We start from the raw sequence: 18,859 nt of genomic DNA, 5'->3' as shown, positions 1-18,859 counted from the left end.
TGTGAAATCAATCCCTGCGCTGGGCATGGAGCCTGCTTGAGATTCTCTCTCTTCCTCTCCCTCTGCCACTCCCCCACCCCTGACTCGAAGGAAGGAAGGAAGGAAGGAAGGAAGGAAGGAAGGAAGGAAGGAAGGAAGGAAGAAAGAAAGAAAGAAAGAAAGAAAGAAAGAAAGAAAGAAAGAAAGAAAGAAAGAAAGAAGTTGAAGACAACACAAACAAATGGGAAGACATTCCATGCTCATGGAGTGGAAGAGCAAATATTGTTAAAATGTCCATACTACCTAAAACAATCTACAAATTTAATGCAATCCCTATCAAAATACCAGCTGCATTTTTCACAGAGCTAGCATAAACAATCCTAAAATTTGTATGGAACCACAAAAGACCCTGTATAGCCAAAGCAATCTTTTTTTTTTTTTTAAGATTTTATTTATTTGAGAGAGAGAAAGAGCATGAGCACAAGCGCATAAGTGGGGGGAGGGCTGGGGGGGAGGGAGAAGGAGACTCCCCCCCTAGCAGGGAGCCTGATGCAGGGTTCCATCTCAGGACGCCAGGATCTGAACCTGAACCAAAGGAAGATGCTTAACTTACTGAGCCACCCAGGCATCCCCAGCCAAAACAATCTTGAAAAGGAAAAACAAAGCTGAAGGAATCACAATTCGAGATTTCAAGTTATATTACAAAGCTGTAGTAATCAAAACAATAAGGTACTGGCACAAAAATAGACACACAGAACAATAGAACAGACTAGAAAGCCCAGAAATAAACCCACGATTATATGGTTAAGTAATATCCAACAAAACAGGAAAGAATATGCAATGGGAAAAAGACAGTCTCTTCAACAAATGGTGCTGGGAAAACTGGCCAGCTACATGCAGAAGAAAACTGGACTACTTTCTCACAGCATACACAAAAGCAAACTCAAAATGGATTAAAGACCTAAAGGTGAGACCTGAAATGACAAAAAACCTTAGAGAGCACAGGTAGTAATTTCTCTGATGTTGGCTGTAACATCATCTTTCTATGTATGTCTCCTGAGGCAAGGAAACAAAAGCAAAAATAAACTATTGGGACTACATCAAAATAAAATCTTCTGCACAGCAAAGGAAACAACCAACAAAACTAAAAGGCAACCTACAGAATGGGAGAAGCTATTTGCCAAGGACATATCCAATAAAGGGTTAGTATCAAAAATATATAAAGAACTTATACAACTTAACACCAAAAAAATCAAATAATCCAATTAAAAATGGGCAGAAGACACGAATAGACACTTTCCCAAAGAAGACATGCAGATGGCCAACAGACACATGAAAAGTGCTTAACATCACTCATCATCAGGGAAATACAAATCAAAACTATAATGACATATCAGTCACACCTGTCAGAATGGCTAAAACCAACAACACAGGAAACAAGAGGTGTTGGTGAGATGCAGAGAAAGAGGAACCCTCTTGCACTGTCGGTGGGAACGCAAACTGGTGCAGTCCCTGTGGAAAACAGTCTGGAGGTGCCTCAAAAAATTAAAAACAGAATTACCATATGATCCAGAAATCACACTACTGGGTATTTACCCAAAGATGAAAACACTAATTTGAAGAGCTATATGCACCCCTGTGTTTATTGCAGCAGTATCTACAACAGCCAGATTGTGGAAGCAGCCCCAGTGTCCACCGGCTGATGAATGGATAAAGAAGATGTGGTCTATATACGCAATGGAATGTTATTGAGCCGTAAAAAAGAATGATACCCTGCCATTTGCAATGGCATGGGTGGAGCTAGAGAGTACAAAGCTAAGCAAAATAAGCCAGTCAGAGAAAGACAAATGCCATATGATTTCACTCGTATGTGGAATTTAAGAAATAAAGCAAACAGGGGTGCCTGGGTGGCACAGCGGTTAAGCGTCTGCCTTCGGCTCAGGGCGTGATCCCGCGTTGTGGGATCGAGCCCCACATCGGGCTCCTCTGCTATGAGCCTGCTTCTTCCTCTCCCACTCCCCCTGCTTGTGTTCCCTCTCTCGCTGGCTGTCTCTATCTCTGTCGAATAAATAAATAAAATCTTTAAAAAAAAAAGAAAGAAAGAAAGCAAACAAAGGGGAAAAGGGGGAGACAAACAAAAAACAAAACAAAACAAAAAAACAGACTCTTAATTATAGAGAACAAACAGATGGCTGTCAGTGAGGGAATGGATGAACTAGGTGAAAGGCATTAAGAGTACAAGTATTTTGATGAGCACTGAGTAATGTACAGAAATGCTGAATCAGTGTATTGTACACCCGAAACTAACAGAACACTGTATGTTAACGACACTGGCATTAAAAAAAAAAAAGAAACAAACGAAGAAGAAGGGGAAGCCCTGGATGTCCACCTACTAGTGTGGACCCTTCAGCAGGTGCAGTGTGGAGCCGGTCACAGGAGCAGTTTCCTGATCATGACGGTCCGTGTGGCTCCGGAGCGTATGAGCTCATGGTCACTAAAGACACAGCAGCTCCTTCCGTGGCCCAGTTCTGCAGTGTAGCACTGAGAGCTGCTCCTGAAACTCAACCCTGAGTCCTTGGCCTTGGCCTTCCAGTAGTTCTGCAGTTTCACACTCTGTAACAAATCCATTTAAACCCACCAAAGTGGATTCTGTCCCCTGCAGAGTCCTGGTAAACCGGGCTTTGTATTCTACTCCCCACTCCCTCTTCTGTTCCCTCTCGCAGACGCAGAGGCGGGTCTACCAGACAGTCAGGTCCCGGCAAATCCTGTGACAGTCGCCCGCCCTGCTTAGAACCGCCCTCGCTTGCCCTTTGACCATGAAGCCCTGTCACTCAGCCAAGATTCTCCCAACCGTCTCTTCTCTTTGGAGGGTTTTCTTCTCGGAGTTTCCTTAGACCCTTGTGCATGTCTGAATCCCAGCCCAGAATGGTGGATAGATCTTCATTTCACGTCAGTTCTGAGCCATTAGTAGTGATGGCCGGGACCAGGGTGCAGTGAAACGTGAGGCTGCTTCTGGACTCCGAAGGAGAGAGGGCTCTGACCAGCCGGTATGCCTGCCATGGTGCAGAAGGGGATGCAGGCTCTGTGATTGCTTCTGTATTTGAGGGAGAAGTGAATGAAGGTCCTTCCTGCTGAAGTCCAACTGGGGTCCATTCTGCCCTATACTCCCTAGGGAGCTATCCAGCCCGAACGCCACCCCACAGCTTTCTAACACTACCTGCTAATTTCCCCACCTAAACATTTGTTCATTGACCCATTTCACCAACTATTCCTGATGCTTCCTGATTCCTGTCTCCAACTTCTATCCCCAACCCGTTGCTCCAATGTTTACACTAGCTCTCACGCTCACCGGGGTGCTGACCTAGGGAATTGAACTCAGGAGAGAGCTGGAGCTGAAATGGGCTAATTCCTAAGTCCAACACTTCCTCCAGAGGTCAAGGAAGAGCCTTGACCTCTGGGCTCCCCAAAGGCCCTCTTTCACACATCTCTGTGCCCAATCAGCGCTGGGCACTTGGGAAGTGCTCGATAAACCCATGGATCAATGAAAGAATACACAGATTGCTCGGGAATGATCTCACCAACCACTGGCTTCCCTTTCCCATTCTTGCCTCCTGCCCACTCCTGTACTCAAATACCTTTGTTGACATTGACATCTGGCCTCCCAAATCTCCAGGAAGCTTGTACGCAGTGGGGCCCCCTGCATCCCATCTGAGTCACCGCCGAACCCAAATCCAGCCTGCTGCGGAAGCCAGCTGTGGTGGGACAGAAATTGTGTCCTTCGGGGGCCCCCAGGCTCTCCTTTGAGGGAGAGGAGCCAACCTCTGGGTCCAGCAGAGGTGGGGGCAGGGAGAGCGGTAAGTCATTTCCCGGGACGAAAACAATCCCTGAGCCCACCCCACAGCATCCTCACTCTGGGCTCTTGCTCACCAGCCACACTGTTTCCACTTAAAGGAAAACAGATGGTGTGGTTAATTGGGGTGTCTTAGTGGGTCCTGGCCCTCATTAAGGCCGACGGTGGGGACAAGTGATTTACCGGGTCATAAACAGCAGCTGGGGGGGGGGGGGTGCCAGTGCCCTCATGCCCACAGCCCCTGAGGACTGAGGGAGCAGGGAACAGTGGCCACTGGTCTTGGGCCATGGGGTCAGGATGGAGTTCAGATGGGAGGCTCCTCACCTCTCCCTGATCACTGGGCTCTGAGCCGAGGCCGGCTGGGCAGGCAGAGTCCAGCGACAGCTCCTGGGGGGTCCAGATGCTAACAGCTGGGGAAAACGAACACTGACCTGAGGGAGGAAGAGCGGGGTGGAGGCGGCAACCACAGAGGAGCGGGGACACTCAGGGTAGGACGGGCAGGAGCTGCTGCAGCCCGGGAGACCCCAGACAGGGGCAACCGGGGCCTGCCTCTTCCCACCAGAGCACAGCCCAGCCCCAGAACCTTCCACAGAGGCACGGGAAGGGAAGGCAAGTCCACCCCACTCCCCAGGGAGCCCTATGCCAGAGAGAAGAAGTAGTTAAGAGCCAGGCTGCCTGGGTTCAAGCCCCAGGCCTGCCCATCACAGGCCCGTGTGACCTCGAGCTCCTTCTGTAACCCCTCTGTGCCTTGACTTCCCCATCTGTAAAATGGAATAACATTTCCTCAGGAGAATTGCGTCCTTAGTGGACTCAGAATGGTGCCTGACACACAGCGCTATGTGTTTGGTGTAGGTGACTATTTTTACGGTGAAAGTCCCGGTGTTGGTGAATGGTCACCAGCAGCAGCAGCCTCTGGGGTGCTTCCCCTTGCATATCCATTATTCCCAACCTCTGAGTCTCCTCTCTCACCCCCCCCCCATAGTCCCCAAATGGTGGGAGGGACGAGGGGCTCAAGCTAACCAGGAAGTGACCGAGCCAGCCAAATCCCGAAGACGGCCTGGCTGAACGCGGAGAATGCACACTTTCCTGGGCTCCTGCCGTGCGCCAGGCCTGAGGCTAGTGCTTGCTCTGCACTTGGCCACTGAGTTCAAGGGAGGTATTGCGGTCCCACTCTACAGATGTGAAGCCAGGGCCTCGAGAAGAAGTGTCCGAAATCACCCAGAGAGCAAGAGGAAGAGCTGCGGTCAGAACCCAAGGCCAGGAGGCCTCCAGAATCTGAGCTCTTTCCTCAAAAGCAGACTGTGATCCCCAGTCATTGATGTCACAAATGCTGAGGGAGTTTTGGTGGGGTTTTTTGTGGGTTTTTGTTTTTTGTTTTTTGTTTTTGGAAAGAGAAAGAGCTCTTGTGATGGGAAACAGAGAATCTTAAGCAGGTTCCACACCCAGCACGGAGCCCAATTTCACGACCCTGAGATCATGACCTAGGCAGAAATCAAGAGTTGGAGGCTTAAATGACTGAGCCACCCAGGCGCCCCCTGAGGGACTTTTAACTAAGATTCTTCCAGACCTAGAAAATTCCAGTATCTGTGAGTAGGACCCAAGAACCTATATTTAAATCCAATAGCTGCTCCCAGGTTTGGACCTCCTTCTACCCAGCACCGTCCCCATCTCAGATGACAGGCCGACAGGCTGCAGGAGGAAAAGGGAGACGGAGCCCAGTCAACCTGCACTGTTTATTTCTGGGCGATGGGACATCCTTGCCTCCGTGCCCCCTTCCATCCCCAGGATCCCTCACTCTCTCTCCTGGAACCGGGGCCTAAACAGGCAGAGTGGTTCAAGAAAAGAGGGCAAGAAAATATGTCTCCAACACGTTTTGGAGTGGAAGGTCCAAAGTATGGGAGTGAGAGGAGCAACAGGGCCAACAGGGTCACCTCCTCTGTCCATCGCGAGGGTACAAGAGGAAGGCAGAGGGGACCGACACACCGGACAATGCCAGGGGCCCCATCAGCTGGGAGCAGAAGACCAGCTCTGTGGTGGGGAGCTCCTTTGAGACTGGCCCCTCTTCTCGCAGCACAAGGGGATCCCTCTCCCCATTCTGACATTTCCCCCAAACACACCCCCGGACATGATGGGAGAGCCGCCCCAGGCTCCCTGTGCTGCGGGGGCAGCAGACGCTGGTCTTCAGTAAGGAGTGGAGAGGGATCAGCACACATCACATCACGCTTGGCACGGCCCCCATTGGTGGGCACAGTGCCATCGTGTCGGCCAGCCATCTCCCTGCAGAACCTTTGTCGGCAGAGGAGAGGCTGCCAGGGGAGGGGATCAGCCCCCACTAGGAGCGGCCCAGACTCAGGAAGCCCCCTGACTGCCAGCCGCCCTTGCCCCCAGGCCCTGCCTTCCCTGGGCCCACTTGGTGATTCCTTTTTATCTGTGTGACTATTTGCTTTCAGTTTCTCCTTCTCCAGGCTCTGTGAGAGCAGGACTGAGTCTTGGGCGGGGGGGGGAGTCACCAGCGTATCCTGAGCACCTGGCACCTTTGTTGAATGATGGATGACTTGAATGAAAGTGCCACATTGTTGCCCACACTCCTGCCCCTAACACAGAACGTATAGGTGCTCAGTGCTCACGTTTGGCAGGATGGTCAAGTAAAAAGGAGCCCATCTTGCCAGAGCTGGTAACTCAGGGTCAACCCCAGAGCAATACCAAAGCAGTTAATCAAGGAAGACTTCCTGGTGGAGGTGGGCAGAGAGTGGAGGCGTCTCATCTCACATCTGCTTTTCCTGGTCATCACCTGTTTCCTGCGGGAACTCCCAGAGGGCAGAGGTCATGTCTGGGTCTCAGGGCCATCCCCAGCACAACCCCGTTGGAACTGCGCATGCCAGCCTCGCTGTCAACTGCCAGCTGTGACTCATGGCTCATGAGCCTTTCCTCTTGCCTAGAGATCAGGGAGCAGTTATTACAGTAACATTACTAACCACATGTCGCGGCCGTGACCACGCTTACGCTCAGTGCTCTTCCCCCAACTCTGGGCCAGAGTAATGACCTCACCCTCGGGGATCAGCAAGCAAGGACGGGACTATCCCCCAGAGGCAGGGGGATGGCCCTGATGGCCCTGGTCAGACCAAGAAGCCCGGAATCTGGCCACTTTCCCTCCGAGCTGGTTGCACACCCTCCCCCATCTCCCCAAATCAGCCAGCTGGGGTAGGGGTAGCCCCCTGTTGCCTCCTCCCCTAGGGTGGGCAGGAGGAAGAAAGAGGAAATGGTAGGGGATACCTTATCCCTGCCCTTCCTCACCCCTGGGTCTAGGATGTTCACGTGCTGGGGAAAGTTGCATCCGGGGATGTGGCCATAGTGGCCAGCTCTGGCCAGCAGAAGTCCCCACGCCGCCTGTCAGTAGTCCCTGCTCATACATGTTCCCTGACCATGGCCCTGAGTAGGCGGAGTAAGTGCTGAGGAGACACCTGCGGACTGAGGTCACACCCCTGCCTGCCCTCTCCTCCCATACAGGCCCTTCCTGGGGCCCAGACCATTCCAGTTCCTCCCGTCAGACCATGAGAGGGCCCAGGGCATTCACTCCTACAGGGAACACTCAACGGGAAAGAAAGGAACATGTAGGAACTGGGCTGAGAGCCCGGCTGGCTGCTTTTTGGGAAGTCACCCAACTTCTCGGGACCTCAGTTTCTTCAACTGTAAAATGGGACCAAGACAAGCAGCTGCTCGGGCCTGTCATGGGAATAAATGAGTGCATTGGCCTGGGTCTGCCGTGGCTGAGCAACAGCCAATGGCAGCCCATCTTGGAGCTGCACGCTGCCACTAACAGTTCGGGGCAGTAAATACCGCAGTCCCCTCTTCTCTGTGGGGGATACTTCCAAGACCCTCAGTGGATGCCCGCAACCACGGACAGTACCGAACTCTACGTACACCATGTTCTTCCTATACATACATACTGTGATAAAGTTTAATTCAACAGTTAAGCCCAGTAGGAGATGAACAATAATAACTAATAGTAAAATAGAACAATTATAACCATATCATGGAATAAAAGTTATGTGAATGTGGGCTCTCTCCCCAAATATCTTACTGTACCGTACTTACCCTTCTTGTGATGACATGAGACCGTAACATGCCCACGTGATGACATGAAGTGAGGGGAATGACGAAGGCTTTGGGATGTAGCGTAAGGCCACTGTTGAGCTCCTGACCCTGTATCAGAAGGAGAATCGTCTGCTTCCAAATTGTAGCTGACAGCGGATAATTAAAACCTCTGAAACCAACCTCTCAGAGAGATAAGTTGAGGGGCGGGGGCGCTGTGCTAAGTAGCAGAAAGAACAGAGGCTTCAGAGAAGGGAGAGAATCAGATTTGCTTGATGACGGGAGCTGGGAAGGCCCTACCACCTCTCCGCCGATTGCAAACTAAAGGGAACCAGGGCCTGTGGCAGGCATTCCCCCAACATCCACCGTTCCCTGCTCTGCCTCAGTTTGCAGCCAGACCCCGGGGACAGAAAGACGCTAGCGCTCCGCTTCCCTTGCAGCTAGGTGTGGCGGGGTGGCCGCCTTCTGGCCAGCGGGACGCAAGCGGTGTGGGTATGAGGTCCAGGAAGTGTCCAGGGAAGGGACATGCGCTCCTTCAGCCCTTTCTCCCTCCTTTCTCCTGGCTAGATTTCCAGCAACCGTCTTGAGCAATGAAGTGACCTTGGAAATGGAAACTACATCCAGCAGATCAATAAGCGAGAAGGGGCTGAGTCCCTGACAGCCTGTAGTCTTCAAACCAGCCCGGGGATGTTTACCTGTCGACTTTAAGCATGGGGGCAAGAAATTCACCTCTATCTTATATAAACCAAACTTAACTCGGATACAGGCCCCTCCTCTGGTAGAGACACCTCCGCACCCATGTGTGGCTAGGGGGTGTATAGAAGAGTTGTCTGGGATGTGACATCCCCACGAGGAGTGTTCCCTCCTGCATGCCCTGCAAGGTCAGGCAGAGCCCTGTGGGGAGAACTGAGCTCCGGGAGGAGCTGGGGATGGATGGATGGATGGGTGGATGGAGAGAGGAAAGGAAAGAAGGGAGAGAGGGAGGGAGGAGTCAGGCAAGTGGGTGAAATGAAGAAAGATATCCAGAAGGAAGGAAACACCCTGGGGCAAATGTTTCAGCCAGCCAGGCTTCATGGAGTGGGAAGAGCAGCATGGCCAACCTGACCCACTGCCCATGTCCAACTCTGTTTTCCTTTCTGTGCTTCGGAAGGGGGCCTTACTTATTGCCTCACTATTCAAGGCAAGTGTGAAGGGATTTTTTAAAACCCCCCGCAGAATCAGTGTGGCGTCCTGTCAATACAGCTTCCAGCCGGGAGCCCCTCTCTGGCGTTCCTGGGATTCCTCACCTCTACAGTGGGGATGACAGTAGAAGTCCCTTCAGCTGGCTGTCGTGAGGATTCAGTGGGGCGACTCCTGCAGTGTGCTTCTTGCTGGGTCTGGTGCAGGGCAGGTGCACTGGACGACAGGGCTCATTACTGCCACTGTTGAAATCCTTCCCTGGTGTGAGGAACAAAGACTTAGGGAAAGAGACCTGGGCTCCTCATTCCAGAACAATAGCCCCAGCCCTTAGGGACCCTCCAGGTCAATGGTAAACGCCGTGGGAGAGCCACACCTTCCACCCCTCAGGATCCTGCCTCGTCCTGCCTAGAAAGACGCAGGGCTGCCTTCAGTGCAGCTAAGACACAGGGACGCCCTTCCTAAAACTCCCCAGGGAAAAACGGGGGGGGCGGTCCTAGATGGGCAAGACTGCTGTTAAGGCTAAGAAGGGACTTCACGAGGGGAACGGAGTGCTGGCATGTCTCCTTGGAGCAGCAAACGAGAAAAAATCAGCTTCCATGGAAGTCACTGTGATGCCAGGTGGCCTAAGGGAGAATTCTGACTGCCCACGAGACACGCTCTGACGTGCAAGGAGCTGTGGACAGAGTCAGGACTGAAAGGGTCTTGCAATTCTAAGAGCAACCTCTGGGCCTCGGCTCCCACCTCCACTGAACTGGACAAGGTCGTGATGTGGGGCGTGGGTTTAAGAATCCTACGAGATGAGTTTGAAGCCACCCTGGACGTCGGTAACTTAATTGCGGGCCTCCGTTTCTTCTTCTGTTTACAGAACAAAGCCAAACACAAAACCGAGCTGGGCTCAGAGAGCCACCAGGATTAACTCAGTGGATGGCAGCTGAGAGCCTGGCACCCAGGACAAGCTCCCTAAGTATTCTCTAGTAGGCTGCTGTTTTTCTCCTGCCTGGGCAGGAATCGGGCTGAGAGGATCTCTTCGAGTTCTTTTCAAGTCTAGAATTCCTTGATACCACAATCCTGTGGTTCCCTCTTGCTGACTCTGGGATCTGAGGGTTGGAGACGATAGGACCGGACGGCTCTGCCCTGCGCAGCCCCGGCCCAGCACCTGCCTGCAGTCTGTATCATTTTGCTTCCACAAGTGGGCTTCACCCCGCCTGTCACGTGCCCCCAGCCCCGTGGCAGCCCCATGGCCACAGGCGGCCCTGCCAGCCATCTCTGACCCCTGCAGCATGCCTTCACCTTAAGGCAGGGCAGCACGAACCCCTCCGGCTGACTTCCTCACACCTACGGTCCCCTGACAATGTCACATGCTGTGGAAGTTGGCAGGCCCAGAGGGGCCGCAGATGCCAGCACAAACATCATTCCTGTGGAGGGAGAAGAGTCCATGGGGGTTATTTTTAACCTGTTGATCAGAGGCCATATCTCCAGCCCTGGGAGGCCCGGGGCTGGAGGCTCTGAGGGGCAAGTGAATTGTCAGGCCTCACCTCAATGATTCCCAAGGGCACTGGGCTGCAGGCAGGCACCCTGGAGCTCGCCCCAGTTTGATGGAGAAGGGGAAAGGGAAACACAGATCGGGACATGCCCCATATTGTCTCCACTAGTCTCAACTGGGGTTGAGCTCAACCAGGAAGAACAAGGATGCCATGAATCACAGAACATTGAACCCAGAGGTGGGTCCTCTCCAGTCCCTTCGTTGGACAGCTCAGGAAAGTGAGACGCGAGAGAGGAGGCCTAGTCACCCCGCCAGTTGGCCCCAGCACCCTTCTCCCTTTTCTATCCACAAAACTGACACTGCAATAACTCCCCACGCTGCAGCCGGGGGTCACCTTGCCCCACCACCTGCCCCACCACCTGCCCAGTGGACCACCTTTTCTCTGCCCTCTTCCCAGTCTGTCCCATCCTGGTGGACTGAGTCCCAGACAACCCCAGGGTGAGGCCTCCAAACCCTGCCTCCCCCTGCAAGGTCTCCCCAGGTGCCCAAGCAGTGCCCCCTGGAGGCCAGCAGCAGCAGTAGCCCGCGCACGGGCCGCACCATGGTGGCCGGAGGCCCAGGCGAGGACGTGCAGGCCAGGGCGTGCCTGCGTGGGGGGAGCAGGACGGAGCTTCTGCCAAGAGCCCGCTGCCGGCTGCTGCTGAGCCTGTGCTCGCCAGAGGGGGGGAGGCCAGACAATGGACCCCACGGCCCAGCCTCCCGGCCTTGGCCCCTGGAGCTGGGCAGGCAGCTGCCGCCTCCACTGCACCCTCACGTAGCCCACGTCCTGCCTGCTGGGTGGCCCTTATCACCGGGTACATGCCAGAAGCCCACGTGCCTACACTCCGCGGTGGGGAGGGGACCAGAGGCCAGGGATGGAGGGCACCAGTGGGAAGTAAGGCTTCCTGGTCCCCCCACCACCCCCCCGCTATCCCAAGGAGGGGCCCGAGCAGGCCCCGAGTACCCCCTGGGGAATATCCCCACCCCAGAGACACCTTAGCCCCATCTTGCCAAGTCCCAATTCTTAACTGCTTTTCTCCTCTTGGACTGCAAGGGTTGGGGTGGGGGAGAAAGAAGAGGCCGAAATCTTCATGAGTATTCTGGGTCACCAGCTCACAAATACCAAGTATACGTCAGTATAAGTACTGTTACATTATACCCATTGGAAACATGGGGGAGCAGAGGCACAGAGAGATCGAGTAACTTACCGCAACCACACAGCAGGTAGGGACAGAGTCAGAATTCAAACCCAGGGAGGCTCAGCCAAAAGCCAAACCATTCTTCAATAGAATGCTGCAGGAGCAGGGATGGGACTGGGCAATGCTCAGCCTCCCACCCCAGGGGAGTGATGGCTTTGGGGTCTGACAGACATGGGCTCAAAGCCAGGAAGTGTGTACTCTAGCCAAGAGAAGCTCATCCCTGGGTCCATGTTTCCTCACCGATACACTGTTCAAGGTGAGGTAGTGAGGGGCGGCTACAGCGTGTGCCCCACGCATGGAAGGTGCCACTCCCCTTCACCTCGCAGACTCCGTGTCCTTCCATTGAGTGATTAGAACGTCCTCTGGCTGGTTGAAGGCCACCGTACCAGCCTGCACTCCCTCAGGCCAAACCCGCAGAGCAGCTCCATTCCCTGGCACTCAGGCTCTGCTACAAGCCACTAGCTCGCTCAGCCGCAGAGCCCCTGTCACATCCCAAGCACTGTCATTTAACCACGGGCACTGGGGTATCCCTGTCTTCTCCCCAGGGAGACTGTGAGCACCTGCAGCGGAGCTGAGGAGAATGGGCTGAGGGCAGGCACTGTGTCTCCCCCATCAGATTAGCAGGTCTAAAGGAAGACAGGAAAGGTGCTTCCTTAGACACAGACACTCCAACATGAGGCTCCCTGAGAGCAGAGGCTAAGCAAGCCATGTCATCCAGGCTACCTGGCTGAGCACATGCATAGTCAGGCGCTGCTCTCATTTCCGGTCGGCCACCCAGGAGCTGTGTGACCTTTCTGAGCCCATTTCCTCACTTGTCAAATAGAGATCACATGCCCTATCTACATCCCAGGCTTGTGAAGACAAAATGAAGCCTCATGTGTGACACGCTCCCTTCTCATGATCTCTGCTGGTAGATTAGGACGATAGTGTGTGTGGGCCGGGAGGGGGCCGTCCTGACTGGAGGACATAGGAGACAGGCCTAGACGTCAGAGAAGGAGGGAAACGGGGGATTCCCCACCGTGATGTGAGGCCTAAGGCTGGTCCGGCAGGGGAAGAAAGGCTGAGGAGGCTGAGTCACCAGCCATGTTGAAGATGCTGGGAATCTGCTGGGAGATTCCTAGCCACTGGGAGTGAAGTGACCACAGGAGGGACCACAGGAGACATAGGGAAGCCTCAAGAAATTAGGAGATGACTGAACAGCACAAGGAAGGGAACTGTGGCAAACCTTAGCTCCAGGGACTCTGGAGGAAGCTGACTGAGGGGCAAGACTCAGCCTTGCCCTCAGGGACCCCAGTCTAAGGGGAGAGACACAGCCCTGCCCTCAGGGAGCCCCAGTCTGAGGGGAGACACAGCCCTGCCCTCAGGGACCCCAGTCTAAGGGGAGAGACACAGCCCTGCCCTCAGGGACCCCAGTCTAAGGGGAGAGACACAGCCTTGCCCTCAGGGACCCCAGTCTAAGGGGAGAGACAGCCCTGCCCTCAGGGAGCCCCAGTCTGAGGGGAGACACAGCCCTGCCCTCAGGGAGCCCCAGTCTGAGGGGGAGACACAGCCCTGCCCTCAGGGACCCCAGTCTGACAGGGAAGGAAAGGAGGTCTACATTCAGGGAACTTTCAGTATGAGGAGGAAGTTGGATTGACGTCCGCCTAAGGGAAATTACAGTATGATGGGGAGACTCAGCCTCTGCCCTCAGGCAGCGCCAACTCGGGTATCCATGTCTACAGGAACACATGCTTGAGTGAGCACGTGCATTTGTGTGCTGGCACCTTCTGTCTTCCTTCAGACCCTCTAATCTGATGGAGGAGACATGGCCTCTGCCCTGGAAGAGCTCTCTGTCTGAGGGCGTCTGTGCCGGTGAACACTCAGGCTTATGCGAAAGAGGATGGGGTACATGTGACTATGTGGAGGCCTATTCTTACCCACTTGGGGAAGCCTTACTGATGGGGGGAGAATAACTCCTCACAGTAGAGAGACAGAATCCTTAGTTGGGCCCAGGGTGGGGATCTTGCCCAGAAATGCTCTGAGAGCCTGGAAGATAGAGGGTGGAGGGAGAGGGAAGTGCTGCCACATCTGGTCTGGGGGTGGCTGGGCTCCTTGCCCCGAACAGCTGGGCCACATCTGGCTTCCAGACATCCACTCTTGCTCCATGATTCACTCCAGCCTCACATGTCTGCCGAGTGCAGAGGACATGGGCTGCAAGCTCCACATGCTCTCCTGCACACATGCGCAGTCCCAGCACCCACAGGAGAGGAAAGAAGGGGCCTGGAGTCAGCAGGTGCCCCTTCTTTTCCTACCCCTGGCTCTCGTGCCACCTCTCAATCAAGCACTGCTGTCATGGGGATGGGGGTTCAGTTCACCCTTGAGTCACCATGACTCAGTCTCCCGCCTGGAGCCCTCACACTCAGGTTTCGTGGGCTTTACACAGGGATGGTGAGCAGGCTTGGAGTCAACAGGAAGGAGGGGGCAGAGCCAGACAGGCGCTTCTGACACCCCCCACCCAATCTTTCCTAGGGAAGGAAATCTCCAGGAGAATAGAGGATGGGGCTAGGGAGGGAAAATAACACACCAAGGAGGGAAGAAGTAAGGAGAACATGGCATTTTCCCATCAAGCGGGGGTTCCCTGAGGACAGGGCTGTGTCTCCCCTCAGACTGGGGCTCCCTGAGGACAGGGCTGTGTCTCCCCTCAGACTGGGGCTCCCTGAGGACAGGGCTGTGTCTCCCCTCAGACTGGGGCTCCCTGAGGCAGGGCTGTGTCTCCCCTCAGACTGGGGCTCCCTGAGGACAGGGCTGTGTCTCCCCTCAGACTGGGCTGTGTCTCCCCTCAGACTGGGGTCCCTGAGGGCAGGGCTGTGTTGCCCCCTCAGCTGTGGTTTCCCTGAAGACAGAGGCTTATCTTTCCCATCCAACTGGATCTGAAGCGGATGCCCTTAGCTTTAGAGCGGGTGATTCATCCTCCATCTCTATCATTTGGGCTTTCCAGACTGGTTGGGGTAGAGGGGATCAGCTTCTCAGCAAACCCCCAATCTGAAGGAGGACAATTATACTCACTGATGGGGACTCCCTCAGTGAGCAACCTGCTCCCAGTTTACCCACTCACCCCTCTGAGCGGTCCCTCCTGCCGTCTAGCCCTAGTATCTCATGCTGAATGATCTGCTGGGTAGGGTGACCCCACCGGATGTGAGTGCAGGGCCCAGCTGAAAGAGCGGGCAGTCCCAGCATCATCATCTCACATCTCGCTGTCCTCAGCCGCAGGGGCGCATGTCCAGTTCCCCCTAGATCCAAAGCTAAGCATGGGGAGGCGCAGAGAAGCCTGGGCGTCTGTGGCCCGGAAAGGCCAGGCTAGGCAGGCTTCTACTTCCGTGAGTCCAAATCAGCACAGGAAGTGGGTCCCAACCCTATTAGTCAGCCCTTTTCCAACATGCTGGCCCCTGGATTAGAGAAGAGGAGAGGCCTCCTACCCCAGTGGGTCACTGCGAGAGGGCAGCCCCATCCTAGAGGGGATACATTCGGTAGTAAAGGAAGAAGGAAACAGGGTGGACGGGCCCAAAATCCATCCCCGTACCCTTAGGCACCTTTCCATACCAGTAGCAAGGCTCTCCCCAGTCTTTGACCCTGCTGCTCTCTGCCTCCTTCTGACCTCCTGAACCTCTTTCAGGGAAATGAACCACAAGGCTATACAGTGCTGGAGTTGGCATGGCCCAGAGGAAGCAATGGCTTCTGGCCTTCCTTGTTCCACTGACAACCCCACCTCCAGGCTGGTGGGATCAGAGAGTCTGTGTCTCCCCACCCAGCATTGAGAATTGGACATCGCCATGGCTGAGAGTGCCCTGAGATACCAACCGCACTGTATGGACGCGCTGGGACTGTCGAAGACCCAGGCAGATCCAGCCCTGGGGTGAGCAGGCCAGGCTTGCGGTCAGCACCCGCTGTGCCTGAGTTAGGGCGGCCCCTCTTCCAGGCGGGCTGTGAGCTCCTTGAGGTCAGGGACTACTCTCCAGCTTCCTGAAAGGAGCTTGCTGAATGCGGGCTGGCCGGGGGTAGGGGTGGGGGACTCAGGCAGGAAGCCTCCAACCTCAGTGTCAAGGCCCCTCATTGGTTTCTCCTGCCCTCGGGCTAGAGAACACACAGAAGCTCGTCAGATTCTCCAGATTCTCTCCCCTTTCCCTTCATTTTACACTGCCCTCTCAACCTGACCAGGCCGGCTGCAAGGCCTTCTTATCTCTAGGCCCCTCTTTGGCCACAAGCTCCCCTTCTCGGTTCCTGGCAGCCCCAGATTCCCGGTGCCTGGAGAGGGAGGGTCCAGAGTATACAGGCAGACCTGCCAGAATGGGCCATCTCTGAAGTTCCAGAGCCTGATGCAGGAGTCCTCTCCCCCAAGCCGGCAGGAGGGCCAGAAGAAGCCCACATGCCATCCTCCGCCTCTGGGCCCCAGCCAGTTGGCTGTGCTAGGTCCAGCTTCGCCAGGGCCCCCTCCTCTCTCACCCACTCCCCTAGGATCATCCCTCTTTCAAGGCCAGGTCTCGCTCCACCCAGATGTCTGAGCACAGTCTTGTCCCCAAGAAACCCATGCCCTGCCCTGCCAGTTTCTGCTCATCCTGCCCTCTTTCCCTCCTCTCCCCCTACGAGCCATCCCCCTCCGGGCCACTGGGCTCACCACACTCTCTGCAGAGCCCTGACCCACGTGGGGAGCCAGCCATGCCCCACCCTGCAGCCAACGGAAGGGCCTCAGCCGAGACAGGAGGAAAGGGGCAACGGCCCAGCAGGCCTCTGCGTCTTCCACCCAACCCACTCTCCTATCTGTACCTATCGTGGGCCTATGCCTTCTCTCAAGGCAGCAAGTTCATTAGCTCTACTTCCCATCGTGTGGGCGAGGCTATGGTCTCTCTCTTATCGAATGCCAAGACTCGCTACAACCCAGACTCTACAGCAGAAAGGGTTGTCACCAAGCCCAGCCCTCAAACTCACACTGTAATCTGTAGGGAGGCTCTCACAGAACCTTCTGGCTTTAATCGCTATCCCTACTTTACACACCTTTTTTGGTCGGGTAGCTTTCTTTCCTTTCCTTTTTTTTTTTTTTTTTTAACATTTTTTCAATTGCGGTAAAACACACAGAATATAAAACGCACCACCTTAAGCATGTTTAAGTGCACAGTTCAGCGGCATGAAGTGATTCACACTGTTGTGCAATCATTACCGCCATCCTTCTCCAGAAGTCTTTTTATCTTCCCCAACCGAAACTCTACCCACTAAACTTCTCATTCTTCCTGCCCCCCTGCCCCCAAGAGCCCCTGCAACCACCATTCTACTTTCTGTTTCTGTGATTTTAGTACCTCATTAAAGTGGAGTCATACAGTATTTGTCCTTTTGCGGCTGGCTGATTTCACTTAGCATTACGTCCTCAAGGTTTGCTCACATGGTAGCAGGGGTCAGAACTGCCTTCCTTTTTAAGGCCGAGTAATATTCCATTGTGTGTTACAGACGACATTTTGTGTCTCCATTTGGGTAGCTTGTTTATTACCTACTTTTTTTTAGAAAATCAAGGCAATATACTCTCAGGAGAAAATGTCTGAAGAGTTCAGAAGCAGAAAAAAATGAAAAGTCAAAGTTCACCTCAATCGGCTCCGAGTGAATCCCTGAAATTTTTGAAACAGAGGGCAGATAGACTTATATCCCTTTTTTACACAAATAGTGACATTCTCCTCTCCAGTACTTCTCAGCCTTGAGGAGGCATCCAAATCCCCTCGAGATCATGGTAAACTGGACTGCAGGGCCCCAGCCCCAGGGTTCCTGACCCAGTTCTTCTGAGGTCACCCAAGATTTGGGGTCTCTAACAGTCTTTGCAGGATGCTGATGCAGCCCAAGGGGGTACCCTTTGCTGACTAACACCATCTAAGCAAGGTCCTGCCACTTGCTTTTACACTTAGCAAATACCGACACTTAAATCTGGACCTCACTTTTTATTTTTTTTTTAAAGACTTTATTTTTAAGTAATCTCTACACCCAATGTAGGGGCTCGCATTTACAGCCCTGAGATCAAGAGTCGCATGCTCTACCAACCGAGCCAGACCGGCCCCCCTGCACCTCATTTTAACCACTGCCTATCACTCTGGTGTTTGAATGCCCCGTAACAGTGCCTTACTGATGGGCTTGACATTGCCTCCAGTTTTCCAGATCTGGAAATAATATTGCAATGAACACCGTTGTACATATACTTGGAACACTTGTGACTTTTGTGACAGCGTATCTGATAAATCCCTAGCTATGGAACCCCTAAGCCAATGGTTTGTGAATGAATTCTTCTCATGTGTATGGCTAACCCCCTTTGCAAGTGCTATTGCCTTCCCACCAGTTTGTAGGATAGCTGTGTCCACGGTCACACTGGGAAAAAGAGAATCTCACTGTTCCTTAATTTTGATTTTTTGTATTTTGACAGAGGGTGGACATTTTCACCTGGTTCTTGGCTATTAGTCTTCCCTTTTCTGTTCATGTGCTTTGCCCATTTTTCTATTTGCTTTTCTTAGCCTTATTGACTGTATGAACTCATCTGTCATATATATTGAAAACATTTTTTCTGGTTTATTTGCCTTTGACTTTAAGATATTATATTTTTATGGAGCCATTTCTTTAAGTCTTTCCCTTTGCAACTCCTATATTTAGTGTCATACCTTCCTCAATCCAAAAATATATTTTTTAAAAAGTTGTGTTGAATATTGTCTTCTAGTAATTTTACGATTTCCTTTTTACATTTAAATATTTGGTCCATCTGGGACTTATTTCAGAATAATGAATAAAGTAGAGAACTGTGCTTTTTTTCCTAAACAGCTAGCCAGTTGTCCAAATGGATTATAATTCATCTTTTTTTTCTCTGATCTAAAATGTTCCTTTATCATATATTCAATTTCCACTTGTTCACGGGTGTGTGTCTGGACTCTATTCTGTTCCTTTGATCTGGCTGTCTGTTCTCGTGCCAGTACCCAACTGTTTTATTACTGGAGCTTTATACAACATTTTAGTAACACTAGTCGCCCCTTATAATGTCTC

At 53.2% G+C, this 18,859-nt stretch overlaps 1 long non-coding RNA gene across 2 annotated transcripts in view; it reads right to left on the bottom strand.

The window, feature by feature from the left end:
• Positions 1-513: 513 nt before the first annotated feature.
• LOC148107527 (uncharacterized) overlaps positions 514-18,859 on the bottom strand; it is a 31,570-nt gene continuing 13,224 nt past the window's right edge. Inside the window, exons 3-6 of one of the 2 annotated variants that reach the window (XR_015722288.1) lie at positions 9,208-9,358; positions 7,925-8,032; positions 3,615-3,731; positions 514-3,061 (exon numbers count right to left, since the gene is read on the bottom strand). This is a non-coding gene — a long non-coding RNA (uncharacterized LOC148107527). The remainder of the gene's footprint in view (positions 3,062-3,614; positions 3,732-7,924; positions 8,033-9,207; positions 9,359-18,859) is intronic. The other variant, XR_015722289.1, reaches the window with a different exon arrangement.

The sequence above is a fragment of the Ursus americanus genome, chromosome 29, assembly GCF_024610735.1.
Source record: "Ursus americanus isolate L20-20 chromosome 29, mUrsAme1.1.p, whole genome shotgun sequence".
NCBI classification, from domain to species: Eukaryota; Metazoa; Chordata; class Mammalia; order Carnivora; family Ursidae; genus Ursus; species Ursus americanus.
This window is presented reverse-complemented; position numbering and strand designations above follow the sequence as displayed.